This window comes from Pristiophorus japonicus, chromosome 10, assembly GCF_044704955.1.
Source record: "Pristiophorus japonicus isolate sPriJap1 chromosome 10, sPriJap1.hap1, whole genome shotgun sequence".
In the NCBI taxonomy this organism is placed as follows: Eukaryota; Metazoa; Chordata; class Chondrichthyes; family Pristiophoridae; genus Pristiophorus; species Pristiophorus japonicus.
Window position 1 is genome coordinate 213,360,445 of NC_091986.1, and position 21,693 is coordinate 213,382,137.

At 46.9% G+C, this 21,693-nt stretch overlaps 1 protein-coding gene across 3 annotated transcripts in view; it reads left to right on the forward strand.

Moving 5' to 3' along the window:
• Positions 1-21,693, forward strand: part of pak1 (p21 protein (Cdc42/Rac)-activated kinase 1) — a 226,859-nt gene that overhangs the window by 82,490 nt on the left and 122,676 nt on the right. Inside the window, exon 2 of one of the 3 annotated variants that reach the window (XM_070892547.1) lies at positions 16,191-16,239. The exons of the other annotated variants lie outside the window; for them this stretch is intronic. The gene's annotated coding sequence lies outside the window, so the exon portion shown is untranslated. The remainder of the gene's footprint in view (positions 1-16,190; positions 16,240-21,693) is intronic. 3 annotated transcript variants of the gene reach the window in all.

Sequence of the window (21,693 nt, forward strand, 5' to 3'; positions counted from 1 at the left end):
GGCAGAAGGGGCCTCGGTTTAACATCTCATCCAGAAGTCAGCACCTCAAACGGTGCAACTCTCCCTCAGCACTGCACTGGAATGGAGTCTGCGTGGCCCCTGGCCTACGAGCACCAATGGAGCAGGCTGGAGAGTGGAAGGAGCAACATGGCAGTATACCACCTCAGGGAGCAGCACGTGTCGGAGCAGGAGAGCAACGGCATGAAGAGGGACATCACCAAGGTCCAGGTCGGTGATTGGAGCGTGGGCAGGTACAGCGGGAGCGGCGCGAGACTGTAGAGGGACATGATCGGGGCCCAGGAGGGGCTCGAGTTTGGGGCCCAGAAGAGGCGAGGGCCCAGGGGCAGCACGGACCAGCCCACACTGCGATGTGTGTGCGCACTAGGTCCGTGCAGCAGAGCTGGTCTCCAGTCGTTTTGGTTAATCCTTGCCACTGGACCAAGACCTAGCTCTGTCAAGCCTGTGTGGTGGCTGGTGTGCAACAGTCACCACACGTTTTTAAAGAAAAAATCCACGCACAGGCATTTCCACCCTTCAAGATTTAGTTCGGACCTGGAGTATTAGGTCCATCATTGAAGCACCTGTGAACTTTTTGACGTGAAAGCAAGTCATCCTCTGTTCGAGGGACTGCCTATGATGATGATGGAATGGCAGCGTAGATTATGTGCTCCAGTCTCTGGAGTGGGACTTGAACTCTCAACCTTCTGACTCCGGGGCGAGAGTGCGACCCATTGAGTCACAGCTGACGGACCTATATTGCTGCTTCGTGTCCTGCTCTGACTTCGCAGCACGAATACCAAATTTAAATCATTCCGTTTTGCAACACTGAACAATTATTCCACAAAGGTTTCAAGGGCTGTAAAATGATGCCCCTTTTTGTCTTTTTTTTTTAAGCGACTGAGAGCAGTCATGCCAACTATTCCTTTCTGCAGTCCGGGGGATAATGTTCTCAGCAACTCTGTCTGGACCAGATTGTCAGTAAAATACACAACGAGGGCGAGTGCCGCAAACTGAATTTGTTGTACAGTGAATATGCTAATATTCCCCTAATGCTAACAATCTGTTGGCTGTCGGGGTAATACACAAGTACAATATTTCTAAAAATTGGTTGGGTGAGATGTGCTCACATTACTCCCTGGACTTGCTGCTTTTGAATGTGGGCGTACTGACAGCGCTGCAGATGTGTTTTCCTACTCCCTTGCTGTTTGCCCTGGACAGCATTCAGGAGTGGAAACATCGCCTAACTATTTTGAATTTTTGCCTCTCTACCTCAGGGCCACTGGAGCCTATTGTAGCAGGGTTATTTAGCGTGGTGCAGAGTGAGGATAGAAAGCGAGAGCTGCTTGATCTGCATTGTGGTGGCTCTGCCCACTGAACCGTCGGAGGAACTGTCATGGTGCAACTTGCATAAGTTTGTGCGATGTTTGTTAAAATCTGCATGAGCAGTTCTTTGCATGCGAGGAGCATAGCTGAGTGAGCACGGAGTGCTATTTCAATGTTTTCACAGGATCAGTAATTCTCTTTTTTGTCCCTGTGCTATAACTGGACAGAAAGACTTGCATTTATATAGTGCCTCTCATGACCTCAGATGTCCCAAAGTGCTTTATAGCCAATTAAGTACTTTTTAAAGTGTTGTAATGTCGGCAACGTGGCAGCCAATTTGCAAACAGTAATGTGATAATCAGATTAAAACATTTTTTTTTAAAGTGATGCTGGTTGAGGGATAAATGCTGGCCAGGCTCCCCTGCTTGTCTCTCCAAGGTTTCCAAATTGTTAAAAAAGTTACTCGGGTTGATAGTTTAAGAAAAAATAGATTAAAAGTCTGAGGTGCAAGTCAGGTTGTTCCTCTGGTACTGCTCCATGGGTGCCGCCAGCCCTCTGTTGCCCTGGACTGACCCCGGAGTCCCTTCGGCCGGTTAGACACCGGTCCCAGAGTCCCTTGGGCCAGCTCGGAGTCGGCCTCAACAGCGACCCCGGAGTCCCAGCAGCCCGTGTTATTTCTGGGTCTGTTGTAGAGTGAGGATGTGGTCTCCTGTATTGCTCTCCTGTATGATCAGAGGCACCTCGAGTCGCTGGAGATATATCACCAATGATGTCTCTATCAACACACACAACATTTCAAAAGTACTTGGATGTGCACTTGAAGTGCCGTAACCCACAGGGCGACAGACCAAGTGCTGGAAAGTGGAAAGCTTTTTGTCGGCCGGCACGGACACAATGGGCCAAAATGTCCTCCTTCCGTGCTGTAAATTTCTATGATTCTATGAACTCTTCAGATTTGTGGAGAGACTAGAGGAGCTGGGATTGATCTCTTAAAAGCAGCGATGATTAGGGGAAATTTAGTAGAGGCTGTAAATTTTTCCTTTTTCAAAAAAAAACTTGCATTTCTATAGCGCCTTTCATGACCACCGGACGTTCCAAAATGCTTTACAGCCAGTGAAGTACTTTTGAAATGTAGTCGCTGTTGTAATGTAGGAAACGAGGTAGCCAATTTAAGCACAGCAAGCTCTCAAACAACAATGTGATAATGGCCAGATAATCTGTTCTAGTGATGTTGATTGAGGGCTAAATATTGGCCACGACACCGGGGAGAACGCCACTATATTTATCCAATTCCCATTTGAAAGTTACTGTTGAACCTGCTTCCACCGCCCTATCGGGCAGTGCGTTCCAGATCATCATAACTGGTGCGTTTTATATGTTGGTGCAAAGCGGGTGATAGCTCATTCGTTGTCCGTTTTACACTGCGCCTGATTGACCGCAGTCAATGGAAAAGTACATGGAGTGGGGTGCGTAAGGGGCTGACCATGCACTGGCACATATTTTGGCCCACCACCCATGACCAATTACACCCCCGGTGGTTCTGGGGGGTGGGGGGGGGGCGTGAAAATGTGAAAGGAAAATAAACTCTTACTTAAAAAAAAAAATACCGCGGATGCTGGAAATCTGAAATAAAAACAGAAAATGCTCGAAATATTCAGCAGATCAGGCAGAGTCTGTGGAGAGAGAAACAGGGTTAACGTTTCCGGTCAAGCTGAAACGTTAACCCTGTTTCTCGCTCCACAGACTCTGCCTGACCTGTTGAGTATTTCGAGCATTTTCTGTTATTTTTTTTTTAAATAGTTTGTGTGCAATCCCCTCAAACTGACCATCAACATCATCATCATAGGCAGCCCCTCAGAATCGCGGAAGACTTGCTTCCACTTTTAAAATGAGTCCTTAGCTGGCTGAACAGTCTAATACTGGAATTACAGTCCCTGTCACAGGTGGGACAGATAGTCGTCGAGGGAAGGGGTGGGTGGGACTGGTTTGTCGCACGCTCCTTCCGCTGCCTGCGCTTGGTTTCTGCATGCTCTCGGCGACGAGACTCGAGGTGCTCAGCGCCCTCCCGGATGCTCTTCCTCCACTTGGGGCGGTCTTGGGCCAGGGACTCCCAGGTGTCGGTGGGGATGTTGCACTTTATCAAGGGAGGCTTTGAGGGTGTCCTTGTAACGTTTCCTCTGCCCGCCTTTGGCGACGATAACGTATCTGTGAATGGCAGGCAGTTGGGTGGAAATATGGCAGAAATAAAAATTCTGTCTCTCAGACTGATGAGACTAAAATCCTTCGCACTCCAGTGCGCTTCTAGTATGTGGTGGTGAATTTTTTTTTGCTATTGCAGCGTTCGTATTACAGCGAGACTCTTAAAACTTTCATAGTTGATTACATCAACTATCTTCTTCGATCATAAAGATTATGCTGTCATTTGATGGTTAACTATTCCTGCTCCACATTGTCGAAGGCTGCGCTGTGAATTTTGATGTTCGGGCGGGGGGGGTGGGGCTGATTGGTGGGGGAACCTTTGTCTTATAGATGTTTCGTGTAAGGCCCATGTTTGGAGTTCAGCCTCTGAGTGTGCGCAGATGTAAGCTTCGTCCGCGTACTGTCATCAAAATCCACGGCCTGGCCTTGGACAATGTGGACCACTTTCCATACCTCAGGAGGCTATTATCACCAAGGGCAGCCATAGACGACGTGGTCCAACACCGCCTCCAGTGCGCCAGCGCAGCCTTTAGCCGCCTGAGGAAGAGTGCTTGAGGATCAGGCCCTCAAATCAGGCACCAAGCTCATGGTCTACAGGGCTGTAGTGATACCCGCCCTCCTGCATGGCTCAGAGACGTGGACCATATGCAGCAGTCACCTCAAATCGCTGGAGAAATACCATCAACGATGTCTTCGCAAGATCCTGCAAATCCCCTGGGAGGACCGACTCGCCAATGGTAGCGTCCTCGATCAGGCCAACATCCCCAGCATCGAAGCACTGATCACATTCGACCAGCTTTGCTGGGCGGACCGCATTGTCCGCGTGCCTGATGCAAGACTCCCAAAGCAAACGTTCTACTCGGAACTCCTACATGGAAGCGAGCAGAGGAAATGTTACAAGGACACCCTCAAGGCCTCCTTCATAAAGTGCAACATCTCCACCGGCACCTGAGAATCCCTGGCCTGAGACCGCCCTAATTGGAGGAAGAGTATCCGGGACGGCGCTGAGCACCTCGAGTCTTGTCACCGAGAGCATGCAGGAAACAAGCGCAGGCAGCGGAAGGAGCGTGCGGCGAACCAGACTCCCCACCCACCCTTTCCTTCAACCACTGTCTCACCTGTGACCGGGTCTGTGGTTCTTGTATTGGACTGTTCAGTCACCTGAGAACTCCCTTTTAGAGTGGAAGCAAGTCTTCCTCGATTTCGAGGGACTGCCTATGATGATGATTCCTGCTCACAGCAGTTCAGGTGAAGCTGGCAAGTCACTGACCTTCAGTCAACACACTGCAACTAGTGCAGCACAAGCCTCCCACTGTAGGAAATAGGGGGCTTCAGCTCCGAGAGCATTTTCTCTCGTCCTCTGAAGGGGAGTACTCCAGGTTTTAAGCGCTCACCCCTGGATAACTCCCCATATATGCTGTAGTTTTTCTCTGACATTTACTCTACTTGTCTGCAGAGGCCTGAAGGCGGGCAAAAATCTAGGTGATACAGTTTGGCAAGCGGATTCCCCCAGCAGATGTATACTGCCAAATGTGCTTTGGTCAGTCTTTACCGCGTGCACGGTGTTGTGCGTGCTCTGTTACAATCCCTTCAGCCAGTGGGTCTTGGTAGCCACATTTTCTCATGTAACAACAACAACAACAACCTGCATTTATAAAGCACCTTTAACATAGTGAAACATCCCAAGGCGCTTCACAGGAGTATTGAGATAAAACAATTTGACGCCAAGCCGCATAAGGAGAAATTAGAACAGGTGACCGAAAGCTTTGTCAAAGAGGTAGGTTTTAAGGAGTGAAGAGAGGTAGAGAGGTTTAGGCAGGGAATTCGAGCTTGGGGCCCAGGCAACAGAAGGCACGGCCAATAACAGTTGAGTGATTATAATCAGGGATGCTCACGAGGGCCAAATTAGAGGAGTGCAGACATCTCTGGGGGAAGGGGGGACGATGCGGCGGGGGGGGGAGCTGCTTGTGGGGCTTGAGGAGATTACAGAGATAGGGAGGGACAAGGCCATGGATGGATTTGAACATAAGAATGAGAATTTTGAAATCGAGGCTGTTGCTTAACCGGGAGCCAATGTCGGTCAGCGAGCACGGGGGTGATGGGTGAGCGGGACTTGGTGCGAGTTTTGGATCACCTCTAATTTATGTAGAGTAGAATGTGAGTGGCCAGCCAGGAGTGCGTTGGAATGGCCAAGTCTAGAGATAGTGAAGAGCAGTTTTTTTTTCTCCACTGAATTGGCTGTATGGTTCTGCAGGCATTGGCTAATTGATTGAAGTCAGGCGATTTGCCCTGGGGCGGGGGTGGGGAGCCAGATTGAGGCCGAGAAGGATCCCATCCTCAGTTTTCACGCACTGCCTGCCTGGAGCTTGTGAACTGTGCACACGAGCCGAATAGAGTTCATTTTTATCGTTTGTAGTGCTCCAATTGACTTCCTAGGTGGGATTTGGGAACTCCACACAGACCAGAACCTAGATCTGGGATCATTGGAATCGTACAGCACAGCTGGTGGCCATTCTGCCCATCGTGCCTGTGCCAGCTCTTTGAAAAGAGCTATCCAATTAGTCCCGCTTCCCCCTGCTCTTTCCCCAGACCCCTGCAATGTTTTCCCTTTTCAAGTGCATATAGCCAATTCCCTTTTAAATATCTTTGATGTGTCTGGAGATCTGTCTTGTTTTGAATCAAAGACTCTATATTTTTACATTTCTTTGAGAATTCATAGCGTAGCAGTGTTATGACAAGTTGAAAATGTGTGTCTTCCTTTTTAGAAGCGCTGTCTGTTTCGCGATCAGGTGATGAATGACTTGAGTAATGTCTGGCCTTAATGAATTGCGTGTGACTCCCATTATCTGTGCTGGTCAGTCAGACGTTCAGCCTATATCAGTTACTTTGATTCACAGGTATAAACTGCAGAAGTAGGAAACCTATTTGGCTGTGGTTTTGGTTGGCAGGAAAGATTACACCTCATTAATCTGCCTTTCTTCCAATTCATACTTCAAAGTAAAAAACAGGGGTTATGCACGGGAACGGTGGCATAGTGGTTATGTTACTGGACTAGTAATCCAGAGTTCTGAACTAATGATGTGGAGACACAAGTTCAAATCCCACCACAGCAGCTGGGGAATTTAAATTCAGTTAATTAAATAAATCTTGAATAGAATCATAGTGGTTACAGCACAGTCGGAGGCCAATTGCCCCGTCGAGTCCGTGCCGGCTCTCTATAGGAGCGCATCAGCTAGCCCCACTCCCCTGCCCTTTCCCCATAGTCCTGCACTTTTTTTTTCCATTCAGATACTTATCCAACTCCCTTTTTGAAAGAAAAGATTGAGTCTGCCTCCACCACCCTTTCAGGCCGTGCATTCCAGATCATAACCACTCGCTGTGTAAAAAAGTTTTTCCTCATGTCGCATTTGGTTCTTTTGCCAATCACCTTAAATCTGTGTCCTCTGGTGCAGTTTCTCTCTATCTACTCTGTCCAGACCCCTCATGATTTTGAACACCTCGATCAAATCTCCTCTCAATCTTCTCTGCTCTAAGGAGTACAACACCAGCTTCTCCAGTCTCTCTACTTAACTGAGGTCCCTCATCCCTGGAACCATTCTTAAATCTTCTGCACCCTCTCTAAAGCCTTCATATCCTTACTAAAATACGGCGCCCAGAATTGGACACAATACTCAAATTGTGGGTGAGCCAGTGTTTTATAATGGTTCATCATAACCTCCTTGCTTTTGTACTCCATGCCTCTATTTATGAAGCCCAGGAGCCTGTATGCTTTTTTTTTTTAAACCGCTTTCTCAACCTGCCCTGCCACCTTCAACCATTTATGCACACATACCCCCAGGTGTCTCTGTTCATGCACCCCACTAGAATTTTGAAGAATGAGAGGGGATCTCATAGAAACATATAAAATTCTGATGGGATTGGACAGGTTAGATGCAGGAAGAATGTTCCTGATGTTGGGGAAGTCCAGAACCAGGGGACACAGTCTAAGGATAAGGGGTAAGCCATTTAGGACCGAGATGAGGAGAAACTTCTTCACTCAGAGAATTGTGAACCTGTGGAATTCTCTACCACAGAGAGTTGTTGAGGCCAGTTCATTAGATGTATTCAAAAGGGAGTTAGATATGGCCCTTACGGCTAAAGGGATCAAGGGGTATGGAGAGAAAGCAGGAATGGGGTACTGAAGTTGCATGATCAGCCATGATCATATTGAATGGTGGTGCAGGCTCGAAGGGCCGACTGGCCTACTCCTGCACCTATTTTCTATGTTTAGAATTGCCGCTCATTCTCCCTACCAAAAGGGATCACATTAGGAAGGAAGAATGTAGGAGGAGGCAGAATAGAAAGCTAGCATCAGTAAAGGTGACGATGAAACTATCGGATTGTTGTAAAAACCCATCTGGCTCACTAATATCCTAAGTAAACCTGACTGTCCTTACCTGGTCTGGTCTGCTTGTGACTCCAGACCCACATCAATGTGGTTGACTATTAACTGCCCTCTGAAATGCCGAGCACGCCACTCAGTCTCAAGAAGGCGATTCACCACCACCTTCTCGAGGGCAATTAGTGATGGCTAATAAATGCTGGCTTTGCCAGCAACGCTCACATCCCATGAATGAATATAATTATGTCTCAGTTTCTTGAGCAAATCTTTGCTTCCTCAGGCAGCCAACATGCTATGCAAGTGAACACTCCATAAATATCAGATTTCACCTATACATTTGTCAGGGGGTGTTGGTCCAAATTAAGAATGTTCTTCTGAAATTTATGGGAACTTTAAGCCGTCCTGTTTTGTAATGGATTCTGTAAGCTAAGGGGGGAGTATTCTGGCTATCTCTCTCTCTACTTTTGCTTCTGCTGATCTTGCTCCTTCTTAAACCAGAATTGTTTAGCAGTCGTGGCCCGAGATATACTGTCTGTGCTTTTTCCTCAGTCAGTGGTGTCTGGGATTACTGTCTGCAGTGTGCATATTGATAGCAAACATGGTTATTGTTCACCTGGTGCATGCTGTGTCTTGGGTTACTCTGTGCATAAAACTCGAGCTTCAAATCGGGAGGCATGGGTTTGCCTATGGGAGGGCTCCTTTGTGCTGGGCATGAGAACAAAAAAGTTGCTGGAAAATGCCAAATCATAATGGGAGCTTGCTGGTTTAATATAATTTAATTACACACTGGCCATCGACTTGAGTCACCATTGTAAAATCTCCTCAGCTACCCTATCACTGGGGTAGCTGAGGGGATTTTACAACAAAGAAGCAAATACTCATTTATACAACGCCTTTCATGACCTCATGATGTCTCCAAACGTTTTACAGCCAATGAAGTTCTTTTGAACAGTAGTCACTGTTGTAATGCCGGAAATGCAGCAGGCAGTTTGTGCACAGCAAGCTCCCACAAACAGCAATATGATTTTCTGTTTTTTTTTAAACAAAGCGATGGTGATACTAGGATAAGTCTTGGTCAGGTCACGGGGATAACTCCCCCCACACTTTGAAATAGTAGCCGTGAGATCTTTTACATCCTCCTGAGAGGGCAGACAGGGCCTCGGCTTGACGTCTCATCCGAAAGACAGCACCTCCGACAGTGCAGCACTCCCTCGGTACTGCACTAGGAGTGTCGGCCTAGATTGCTGTTCTTGTTTTGGTTGACAGTGACCTTTCATGTGTGTGGACATCGGGTAAGAACAGGATTGGGCGTTGTAATCTATGCACCTGTGAGTATGCTCACAGGTTTGTAGAGCTGTTGAGTCGAGTGGCTTAGCCAGTCACGTGATGTTCACAAGACTCAATAAAACCCCAGCCAGTTCGGTTTGGGGGGACCCACGATGAGGCAGGTGGTTGTGAGCCTGGTGGATGAACTGCTAATGTGATGTGTGATTGTTGAACCTTTTGCTAATAAACCAACTGGTTCTTAATAGCAATGTGTTGCTATGAATTCTTAAGCAAAGAACCCATGAAGCAAATACATTACAGGCCCTGTGGTTGCACAGCCTGGTTCCGCTCATTGTTGAGCTCAAACGTAAAGAATGGCCAGTTAGGTGAGTTACTGGACCGTGATTGTGGAACCGTGAGGGAGCTCTCTGGTGATGTGGTGAAAAAAGTGAAAACAAAAAAGCCTTCTGCGGGTCCTTTTTTGTGAAGGGTCTGTTGGCCAGTTTTTGTGCTACAGCTACTTGCTATGTAGAGAGCCACAGTAGTTGTTGGTTTTCTGTCTCCACACGGACCAGTTTCATGCTCAAAAACATGCGCTGCGTGGCTTTTATGAAGTTGGAAAATACTTCTACACGCAAAGGGTGGTAGACATTTGGAACGCTCATCCGCAAACGGCAACTGATGCTCAGTCAATTGTTAACTTTAAATCGGAGGTTGATAGACCAAAGTGGATAGATTAAATGGAGGAAGTGCTTCCAGGAGGGCGCTGAGCACCTAGAGTGTCGTCGCCGGGAGCATGCAGAATCGAGCGCAGGCAGTGGAAGGAGTGCGCGGCAAACCTGTCCCATCCACTCCTTCCCTCAACCACTGTCTTTCCCACCTGTGACGGGGACTGTGGCTTTCGTATTGGTCTGTTCAGCCACCTAAGGACTCCTATTTAGAGTGGAAGCAATGTCTTACTCGATTCCGAGGGACTGCCTATGATGATGATTAATGGATATGGGGCAAAGGCGGAGTTAGGTCGCAGATCAGCTAAGATCTCGCTGAATGACTGAACAGACTGGAGGGGCTCAATGGCTTACTCCTGTTCATGTTCCCCTGTTTGCAGTGGTATCCCTTTGTGAGCGAACTGCAGCAATCTGTGTTAACTGTGGGATACAAGAGAAAGAGGGAGAAAAAAGAGCTTGCATTTATAAAGCCAAAGCACTTCATGACCAAGGAATTACTTTACAGTGCAGTCAGTGTTATGTGGGCAAACATAATGTACCGTTATGTACAGTTTCTTTTTAAAGTAAGTGAGAGCAACTTACAGTTGCTGTCTTCAATGCCATGTCTGGTGTGGTACTGAGCCATACAATCTGCTATTCTAACGCACTCCTGACCGACCTCCCTAGTTCTACCTTCCATAAACACAACCGCCCATGTGCTAACTCGTACAATGCCCTGCTCGCCCATCACCCCTGTGCTCGCTGACCTACATTGGCTCCCAGTTGAGCAACACCTCGATTTTAAAATTCTCATCCTTATTTTCAGATCCCTCGATGGCATTGCCCCCCTCCCTATCTCTCTCATCTCCAGTCCTATAATTCCTCTACGGTCCATCTATTCTGACCTTTTGAGCATCCCCGATTTTAATTGCTCACCATTGGCAGTCTTGCCTGGGTCCTCAGCTCTGGAATTCCCTCTAAACCTCTCTACCTCTCTCTTACCCCTCTTTCCTCCTTTTAAGATGCTCCTTAAAACCAGCTGTGGCTCAGTGGGTAGCACACTTGTCTCTGAGTCGGAAGCTTGTGGGTTCAAGTCCCACTCCAGGAACTTGAGCACATAATCCAGACTGACACTCTCAGCACAGCACTGAGGGAGTGCTGCACTGTTGGAGGTGCCATCTTTCGGATGAGATGTTAAACTGAGGCCCCGTCTGCTCTCTCTCAGGTGGACCTAAAAGATCCTATGGCACTATTTCGAAGAAGAGCAGGGGAGTTATCCCTGGTGTCCTGGCTAATATTCAATCAACAGCACTAAAACAGCAATGTGACGATGACCAGATAATCTGTTTGTGGGAGCTTGCTGTGCGCAAATTGGCTGCCACTTTTCCCACATTACAACAGTGACTATACTCCAAAAGTACTTCATTGGCTGTAAAGCGCTTTGAGACATCGGTGGTCGTGAAAGGCGCTATATAAATGCAAGACTTTCTTTCTCTTCAACCAAACTTTTGTCATCTGCCCTAATATCTCCTTATGTGACACATTTTGATTTTGTTTTTATTATAACACTCCTGTGAAGTGCCTTAGGATGTTTTATTACCTTTTTAAAGGCGCTATATAAATACAAGTTGTGTGTGTCTTCCTGGGTGAAGCAGGGCAAAGGACAGCCAAAGGGTCCTGCTTCCAGTCACTCGTGCGTGATCCTCGCTGGAAACGGCACGTGGCAGGTACTTCTGCGCACTGCTCCTTTCAGAGTGACGGCGGGAGAGGGACCCACCGACATTCCTCCGAGTCTGCAACTCTGTCTCCGTGGGCTCTAACGCTGCTGTAAGACTGACATTGCCAAAATTCCTGCCATTCCTGTCTGCAGTAGGCATCGCAGGCAATAGCTGAGCCAGGCTGATTTATTGATCTCCCGTTTAGGCAATTTACAGCCTTCTGGACTCAACATTGAGTTCAAAAATTTCAGAGCACAACCTCTGCCAATCTTTGGCTCCCTTTCTCGCGCCGCGCCCCCCCCCCCCCCCCCCCCCCCCATTCAGTGCCTGTCTCTGGCAGTTGGTCACAATCCCACCAGTCACACCCAATCTTTAATGATGATTTTCTAACTCCTGGCATTATCATTTGAATTCGGCCCATCATCCCTTTTGTGTCTCTCATCTCTCCTGCCTTCCACCCTATCACAGACCTTCCCTTTTGTTTTTCCTTTCCCTCCCCCTTTCAGTGCTGGTTAAGAATCTGTTCTTTCCGAACACTCTCCAGTTCTGACGAAGGGTCATCGTCCCGAAACGTTAACACTGTTCCCTCTCCACAGATGCTGCCTGACCCGCTGAGATTTCCAGCATTCCAGTCGGATTATATTCCGACATCCGCAGTAATTTGCTTTTTGACTTATTGATCTGTTCGTCCATGATCTAATTCACTTTTTCTCCGTCTGAACGTGTTTGGTCAAGTATGTGTGTGTGTATATATTTTTCAACACTTCAAAGATCACGGTATCACCTTTTATTCTTGTCTCCAATGTGAATAAACCTTGATGTTTTGAAATTAGTTTTAGCTATCATTGCAGAGTGCAATTTATTCTTCTTTGTAATTCGGTGTTTCTCTTGAAACTGATTAATCATCCCACTCTCATCCTGAAAGCACGGAACTCCTGCTGGGCTGCGTTCTATGGGTTCCAGTTTACCAGCAGTATCTCGTCTAATTGGTTGTTCTTCAATTCTGAGCTTGAATCTCCAGTGTTGGCAGGCTATTTGATCATATGGGAGGGGATGGGGAAGGGAACAGAAGAGGTTCACAGCTCAGTCTGGTTCTGTCTTCATCCAATATCCACTGGCAGGAAGAGGTCAGCAACAAAAAATTATATCTATATAACATAGAAACATAGAAAATAGGTGCAGGAGTAGGCCATTCGGCCCTTCGAGCCTGCACCGCCATTCAATGAGTTCATGGCTGAACATGCAACGTCAGTACCCCATTCCTTCTTTCTCGCCATACCCCTTGATCCCCCTAGTAGTAAGGACTACATCTAACTCCTTTGTGAATACATTTAGTGAATTGGCCTCAACAACTTTCTGTGGTAGAGAATTCCACAGGTTCACCACTCTCTGGGTGAAGAAGTTTCTCCCTAAATGGCTTACCCCTTATCCTTAGACTGTGACCCCTGGTTCTGGACTTTCCCAACATTGGGAACATTCTTCCTGCATCTAACCTGTCTAAACCTGTCAGAATTTTAAACATTTCTATGAGATCCCCTCTCATTCATCTGAACTCTAGTGAATACAAGCCCAGTTGATCCAGTCTTTCTTGATATGTCAGTCCCGCCATCCCGGGAATCAGTCTGGTGAACCTTCGCTGCACTCCCTCAATAGCAAGAATGTCCTTCCTCAAGTTAGGAGACCAAAACTGTACACAATAATCCAGGTGTGGCCTCACCAAGGCCCTGTACAACTGCAGTAAGACCTCCCTGCTCCTATTCTCAAATCCTCTTGCTATGAAGGCCAACATGCTATTTGCTTTCTTCACCGCCTGCTGTACCTGTATGCCAACTTTCAATGACTGATGTACCATGACACCCAGGTCTCGTTAGTGCCTTTAACGTAGTAAAATGTCCCACGGCGTTTCTGAGGTGCCTTATAAAGAAAGACTTGGATTTATATAGCGTCTGTCACGACCACCAGATGTCTCAAATCGCTTTATAGCCAATGCAGTATTTTTGAAGTGTAGTCACTGTAGGAAATGCGGCATCCAATTTGCACACACAAAGCTCCCACAAACAGCAATGTGATAATGACCAGATAATCAGGTTTTCAAAATATTGATTTGAGGGATAAACATTGGCCAGGACACCGGAGATAACTCCACTGCTCTTCTTTGAAATAGTGCCATGGGATCTTTTACGTCCACTTGAGAGAGCAAATAGGGCCTCTGTTTAACGTCTCATCCGAAAGACGTTACAAAACAAACGCCAAGCCACATGAGATATTGGGAAAAGTGACCAAAAGCTTAGTCAAAGAGATAAGTTTTAAGGAGCGTCTTGGAGGAGGAAGGAGAGGGGGAGAGGTTTAGGGAGGGAGTTCCAGAACTTCGGGCCTTGGCAGCGAAAGGCAAGGCCACCAATGGTGGAGCGATTAAAATTGGGGATGCTCAAGAGGCCAGAATTAGAGGTGCGCAGACATCTCGAAGGGACACAGGAGATCGGTCAAGGTAGAGAACCATGGCTGGGTTCCCTCTTCTCTCTTCCCTCCCCACAAACCTGTTTTCACATCATTCATCATGTTCACTCCCCCATCAACCTGACTGCAGTTGTACCCAAGACTTCTCTCTGTTTGAGCGGTTACATTCCACTCTTGGCAGTACATTAACCAGCTGAGCTATTTAGAGAGGGAGAAAAGAGGTCTGAGTTACAGAACTAAAAAAGAAAGAAAGACTTGCATTTATATAACGCCTTTCACGACCACTGGACGTGTCTCAACACTCTACAGCCAATGAAGTACTTTTGGAGTGTAATCATTGTTGTAATGTGGAAAACGCGGCAGCCAATTTGTGCACAGCAAGCTTCCACAAACAGCAATGTGATAATGACCAGATAATCTGGTTTTGTTGTGTTGGTTGAGGGATAAATATTGGCAAGGTATAAATAATAGCTCCCCTGCTCTTCAAAATAGTACTATGGGATCTTTTACATCCACTTGAGAGCAGATGGGGGCCTTGGTTTAACGTCTCATCCGAAAGACGGCACCTCCGACAGTACAGTACTCTCTCAGCACTGCACTGCAGTGTCAGCCTAGATTTATGTGCTTAAGTCTCGAGTGGGATTTGAACCCACAACCTTCTGACTCAGACGAGTGTGGTACCCATTGAGCAACAATAGACACTAACTAACACCACAAAAAGTTATGGTTTATTCACCTCGATGCTATTTGTGGGAGCTTGCTGTGCACAAATTGGCTGCTGTGTTTGCCGACAAGTGACCACACTTCAAAAATAATTAATTGGCTGTAAAGATAAAGTGCATCAGATGCCCTGAAGGCATGAAAGACACAAAATGTGAGTTCATTCTTTTCTTAACCAAGTCCTCAGTTCATTTCACAAGCAGCATTTTTTTGTCAGTTGAAAATTATTTTCAAGGCATTTTATCTGTATTATGTCTCTACCATTTGCGAGAGTGTAGTTCGATAATCTACTGTCATGATTTTAAAATGTTTGATGAGCAGCAAGCAGAATGGCATGGCCCCAAGCTATTTTAATGGGGAAGCATTATGACAGTGTTGAGGTGGTTTGGGCGTAACCAGAATAACATATAATAGCACAGTGGTGAGCAGTCCATGCATTCTTCTGCGGAGAGCCAAGACACACACGTTCGTAACGCTCCCCTCTTCCTTGGAGTGGATCCAGTCTCGGCCGTAGCATTTTGGAAAGCCTGGCAGTCGTTCCTTTTCTCTACTCCAAAACAAAAGGCAGGTAGGAGGGAGAACTGGGGTGCCTTGACTCGAGCACAGCAGCCAGGGCAAGAGCAGCAAAGGCCAGAAGTAGAAGCAACTTTCCTCCATGGATTGTTGCCTGCGGAGTGGGAAAGTCTAAAAGAAGGTACATTCTGACTTCTCGCTATTTCACTTCTTCAAAATTGTGGCGTTAAGTTGGATGCTGTTCAGCCCAGTGGGTGAACATCAGTTGGTGAAAAATTGTAACCTTTCCTGTGTGCTGTGCATAACTTCAATTATAATTCTATTCTCCTTGGAGCAGAGAAGGCCAAGAGGAGATTTGATGGAGGTGTTTAAAATCACGAAGGGTTGTGAGCGAGTAAATAAAGAGCAGCTCTTTCCAATAGCTGAAGGGTTGACGAGAGAATCACAGAATGCTTACAGCACAGAGGAGGCCATTTGGCTCGTCGAGCCCGTGCCGGCTCTCTGAGGGAGCACGTCCGCTAGGGGGGACAGATTTAAGGTGATTGGTTTTAAAAAAAAACACAGGCGACACGAGGAAAACCTTTTTCACACAAGGAGTGGTTAGGATTTGGAATGCGCTGTCTGATAGGCTGGTGGAGGCAGACTCAATAGTCTCCTTTAAAAGGGAATTGGATAGATACTTAAAGGAGAAAAAATTGCAGGGATACGGGGAAAGAGCGGGGGAGTGGGACTAACTGGGTTGCTGCTCATAAGAGCCGGCGCAGACTCGATGGGCCGAATGGCCTCCTTCTGTGCTGTATTGTTCCGTGATTCTATGATCATTATAATCACAATTCCCTTTTGATCTCCATTTCTGCTCTCTCTTCCCCCCCGCTTCCTGATGGTGTTGCTTCATCCTCGGGTAAGGCTTCAGGCCCTGGTGTCGTCCTGTGACGAGAGGAACATTAAACTAGAAGTAAGTGGAAAGACAGTGCTGCCACTGACTTATTGCACATAATTGGAACATTGACTGACAGCTTAGCCGATCTGCCCTAAATTGCAATATAAATGCAATGGTATTGCTTCAGTAATAACTTGAGCTTCCTAAGCTGAGGGGTGTGGGAAAAGAATAGTCTCACTGTGCCGGGTCAGGAGTGAGCTTTAATAATCTCCATGACAGAGCAAAGCCACCTCTTGGGATTCGGCATAAACTGCCTAGCTGAAGACCCAAGATATAATGTGTGAATTGAATGGGAAATCGATTATTGGAATCCATTCTGGGATTTTTTTTTTATAAACTATAACTCCTCTGGTTGCTATGGTGGGGGAGGGGCAGGAAGCTGATGGGAGTAGAACATGCATTTCCCTGATTGGTCACAGCTCACATTAGCGACTGAGGAAAATATACTTGCTTATATTTGCGGTGTAGGTTGCAACATTGGAATTTGAAGTTTAACAACCACAACAACTTGTATTTATATAGCGCCTTTATCATCATAAAACGTCCCTTGTTTATTCTTCCCCATTATCTAAAACATAAGAAATAGGAGCAGGTGTAGGCTATACAGCTCCCCTATTGGCTGCTCTGTAGGCAATCTAAGGTTGCCTCTAAAAGAAAAATCTTGCATTTCTATAGCGCCCTTCACGAACTCAGGACATCCAAAAATGATTCACAAGCAATTAAGTATTTGGGAAGTGTGGTCTCTGTCGTAATGTGGGAAAGTGCACAGCAAGCTCCTACAATGAGACTAAAGACCAGACCATCTGTTCTTACTGATGCTGGTTGAGGGATAAACTTTGGCCAGGACACCGGGGAGAACTCATCTGCACTTCTAAGTTGTGCCACTGAATCTTTTCACGTTCATCTGAGCGGGCAGACGGGGCCTCGGTTTAACGTCTTGTCCTCTGTGTGAATACGTACTCTGTGATTATGTACAGCAAAGCTGCTCCAGAAATAAGAGTCCTCAACCAGCCTGTCGAGAATTGTCATCATCATCATAGGCAGTTTCTCGAATCGAGGATGACTTACTTCCATGTACAAAAGTTCACGAGTGTTTCAGTGAAGGACCTAATATTCCAGATCCTGAACTACATCCTGAAGGGTGGAAGATGCCTGTGCAATTTAAAGCAGGCCGCTGCACACCAGCCACCACACGGGCTTGACAGAGCTAGGTCTTGGTCCAGTGGCAAGGATTAACCAAGACGACTGGAGACCAGCTCTGCTGCACGGACCTAGTGCGCACACATATTGCAGTGTGGGCTGGCCCGTGCTGCCCCTGGGCCCTCGCCTCTTCTGGGCCCCGAACTCGCGCCCCTCCTGGGTCCCCATCACGTTCCTCTACAATCTCTCGCTCCTGCTGTACCTGCCCACGCTCCAATCACCGACCTGGATCTTGGTGATGTCACTCTTCGCTGCCGTCGCTCTCCTGCTCCAGCACGTGCTGCTCCCTGGAGTGGTACGCCGCCATGCTGTTCATTCTGCTCCCATGGTGCTCGCAGGCCGGGAGCCGCTCAGCCTGCTGGGCCAGGCCACCACGCTGCTCCTTCTGCTCCCCGGAATTGTATATAGTAATTTGTGGCATTAGCAGTGTCCAATGAAATTATTGAGCCTTGAATATTTTTTTTAAAGAAATTACCTGAAGTGTTTAGGACTGTGGAATTCTCGAACTTAAAAGTGCATTGGTTTTGTGGAAGGCTTTGGTTGTACAACCTGGGCTTGGTTTACAATTTGCTGTAAGCTGCTTCAGATTAAAAAGCCACGTCACTCTGTGTAAACATAACAACCCCACGCAGCGTGGACTCCAGCATCTTCAAGGGATCATCTCGAAAGTGGAGAAGACAAAAACATTGGACGGGGCACATTTATTTCTTCAAAAAAAAGCGCTTCGGAATCATAACAAAATAGTAGTCTTTTGAGCATTAAATGCGGGTTTTAAGATTTAAATTTGCAGTTTGGTAAGTGGCCTTAAATGTAGGGCTTGGAAATCGTTAAATGATCTGTTGTCGGTTTGAACTACTGAGACCGCCCCTAAGATTAATTTAAAGCAGGGTTTGGTGTTGGAGTGTGAATAATCCCGACAGGAAATGTATGTCATCTCTATTTCCCTTCTTATTCATAGCATTGTCAGCAACGATCTCGGGTTTGTGTCAAAGCCAGCTTGAGTTCATGTTCCATGCCATCTCCTTTTCCTGAAAAACTACATTTTGCACAATCCCTAGTTGACTATAAAAATTGGCCTGTTTGTTTATACTTCTCTTCCTCACTTTCTTTCCAATTTTCCTCCTCCTTTCCTGAAGGTTGATAAAGAAAGACAGACTGACTTGCATTTATATAGCACCTTTAACGACCATCTTCAAAGCACTTTATAACCAATGAAACACTTTTGGGGTGTGGTCACTGTTGTAATGTGGGAAATGCGGCTGCCAATTTGCGCACAGCACGCTCCCACATACAGCAATGTGATAATGACAGAGAATGTTATGTTGATTGAGAGATAAATATTGGCCAGGACTCCAGGGATAACTCCTCTGCTCTTTCTTCGAAATAGTGTCATGGGATCTTTTACGCCCACGTGAGAGGGCAGACGGGGCCTCAGTTTAACGTCTCATCTGCAAGATGGCACCTCTGACAGTGCAGCGCTGCCTCAGTACGGTACTGGAGTGTCGGCATAGATTTATCTGCTCAAATTCCTGGAGTAGGACTTGAACCCACACCCTTCTGACTCTGAGGCAATTGTGTTACCCACTGAGCCACAGCTGACTCCTTAATGGGAGTGACCGAGGTGTTGCCAGCCCTACCTTGCCAAGTGATCATTTTTGTCGTGCCTAAGTTTAAAACCGTAAATGCCAGCAGATTATTTGAAATGAGATAAGAGGTAACCGGACGTCGTAACAGAGCCCAGTCTAGTCCTTTCCCGGTATCCATACAAAGCAGATTTTTCAGCAAAATTAACCAGTTGGGATGTATTTTTCTACATTAAACATGTTGTATAAATGCAAGTTATTGGTGATCAGGAACAACAACTTGTATTTATATAGCGCCTTTTACGTAGTGAAACGTCCCGAGGTGCTTCACAGGAGTATTCTGAGATGGAAAAATTTGACACTGAGCCACATAAGTAGAAATTAGTGCAGGTGACCAAAAGCTTGGTCAAAGAGGTAGGTTTTAAGGAGCATCTACTTTTTTAAGGAGGTAGAGAGGTGGAGAGGTTTAGGGAGGGAGTTCCAGAACTTGGGGCCGAGGCAACAGAAGGCATGGCCGCCAATGGTTAAGCGATTATAATCAGGGATGCACGAGAGGGCAGAATTAGAGAAGCACAGACATCTCTGGGAGCTGGGGAGGGGTGGTTGTGTGTATGGGGCCAGAGGAGACTAATGAGTTGGAGGGGCGAGGCCATGGAGGGATTTGAAAATTAGGATGAGAATTTTGAAATCGAGGCGTTGCTTAATCGGGAGCCAATGTAGGTCAACGAGCACAGGGGTGATGGGTGAGCGGGACTTGGTGCGAGTTAGGACACGGGCAGCCGAGTTTTGGATCACCTCTAGTTTACATAGGGTAGAATGTGGGAGGCCAACCAGGAGTGCGTTAGAATAGTCTGGTCTGGAGGTAACCAAGGCACAGATGAGGGCTTCAACAGCTGATGATCTGAGCAAGGATGGAGACGGGCGATGTTGCGTAGGCGGTCATCGTAATGCTGCGGATATGTGGTCGACATCTCATTTCAAGGTCACTCTCCTCCTTTATCTCGGTCCTACCTCTTTAACCAAGCTTTTTGTCACCTATTCCAAGATCCTCTCTTATGGCAAATTTTGTTTGAAATCTCTCGTGTGCAGCGTCTCGGGATGTTTTACTACGTTAAAGGCACTATATAAATGCAAGTTGTTGTGCTTTCCCCTCTCTCCTCCCGCCCCCCCCCCCCCCCCCCCATATCCCCTTTTTGAGGATGGTTGCAGTGTCCTTATCTTTCTACCCGCTGAGATCAGCTAGCTTAGCACAGACTAACAACTGAACCATCCACACAAGTATTTCAAGGAAGAGCAGTGTTTTTCCCTCAACCTCCCTTTTCTTTTTTAAAAAAAATATGCATCCAATTATCTGGTTATTATCACATTGCTGTTTGTAGGAGCTTGAGCTTGCTGTGTGCAAATTGGCTGCCGCGTTTCCTACATTACAACAGTGACTACACTTCAAAAATAATCTTTTGGCTGTAAAGCGCTTTGAGACATCCTGAGGTATTGAAAGGCACTATATAAATGCAGGTCTTTCTTTCAACCTGATCTGTGACTTTTTTTTCTTTCCTTTAGAACCTTCCATTCCCCAACTAAGGGCGATAGGCTTCTGTTAATGGTCTTGATTCTTTTAAGGATGAGCTTATTTGTACTAATAAAATGGCCGCTGTGTCTCTGACTGGCTCTCCATTATCACATGACCTATTGCTGATTGGTCCCCTTGGGGGATAAGCCACACCCTGAAGTTTCTCTGGCATATGTAACTGGAACCCCAGCCCAAGTTCTGACTGACTTTGTGAATTGTAATTCGATTTGTTCTGACTTCAGAGGACAGCTCTCGAACAACCCGACAAAAGCCACCAAGTTCCAGCCGAAGTCCATTACCCCAGCGCAAGTGCATGACTTTAACCCCTTCCCCCAGCCACTGATGGGGCATTGTGTGTGGGTCACGGATTGTTAACTGATTTATTGGGTATGAAGTGAATAGTGACAGTGTTGTGACTTCTGGATTTCAAACTCTCCAACGATGTCCCTTGTAACACACGCACCGGGTATGGGTGTAAAGTGGGTTGGAAGAATGTGATCCGTTTTCCCGGAGTTTGCTATCTCCTCTCCGATCCCACCTCTTGATTGTCCCCTCTCCTCCCTCCCCCCCCCCCCCCCCCCCATATCTCGCTCTGTTCTCCCTCATGTGTCTCTCCCTCCCCCCACGGTCTGTCTCTCTCTTCCCCTCCCCCACGGTCTGTCTGTCTCCCCTCCTCCCAAGGTGTCTGTGTCTCTCTCTCTCTCTCTCTCTCTCTCTCTCTCTCCTTTTTTTCCCCCCACCCCCCCGCATGTCGACTCTCTTTTCCCCCCCCCCCCATCCCCCTTCTGTGTCTCCCTACTCTCTCCCCCGCCAGCTCTCTTCCGAAATACGGAAAATTTATGTAGAACTTAAACGCCCGACCTACCCCACGACCGTGTGATAGTTGCTGCGATAACAATGCAATGCCCCAGCCTGCGGTTTGAAATGGCCCATATTTCATGAATATAAGATGAAAGGTGTGTCTTGAATTTGGGAGTTAAAAAGGATCTGTACTTTAGTTTTAGCAAATATCTCTGTTGAACTGTACTAATGATTTATTGTAATTACTGTGCAGTTCACTTGTGCCTTGGGTTATACAAAATGCCAGATGGGTCATCTGTACACAAAATGGCACCC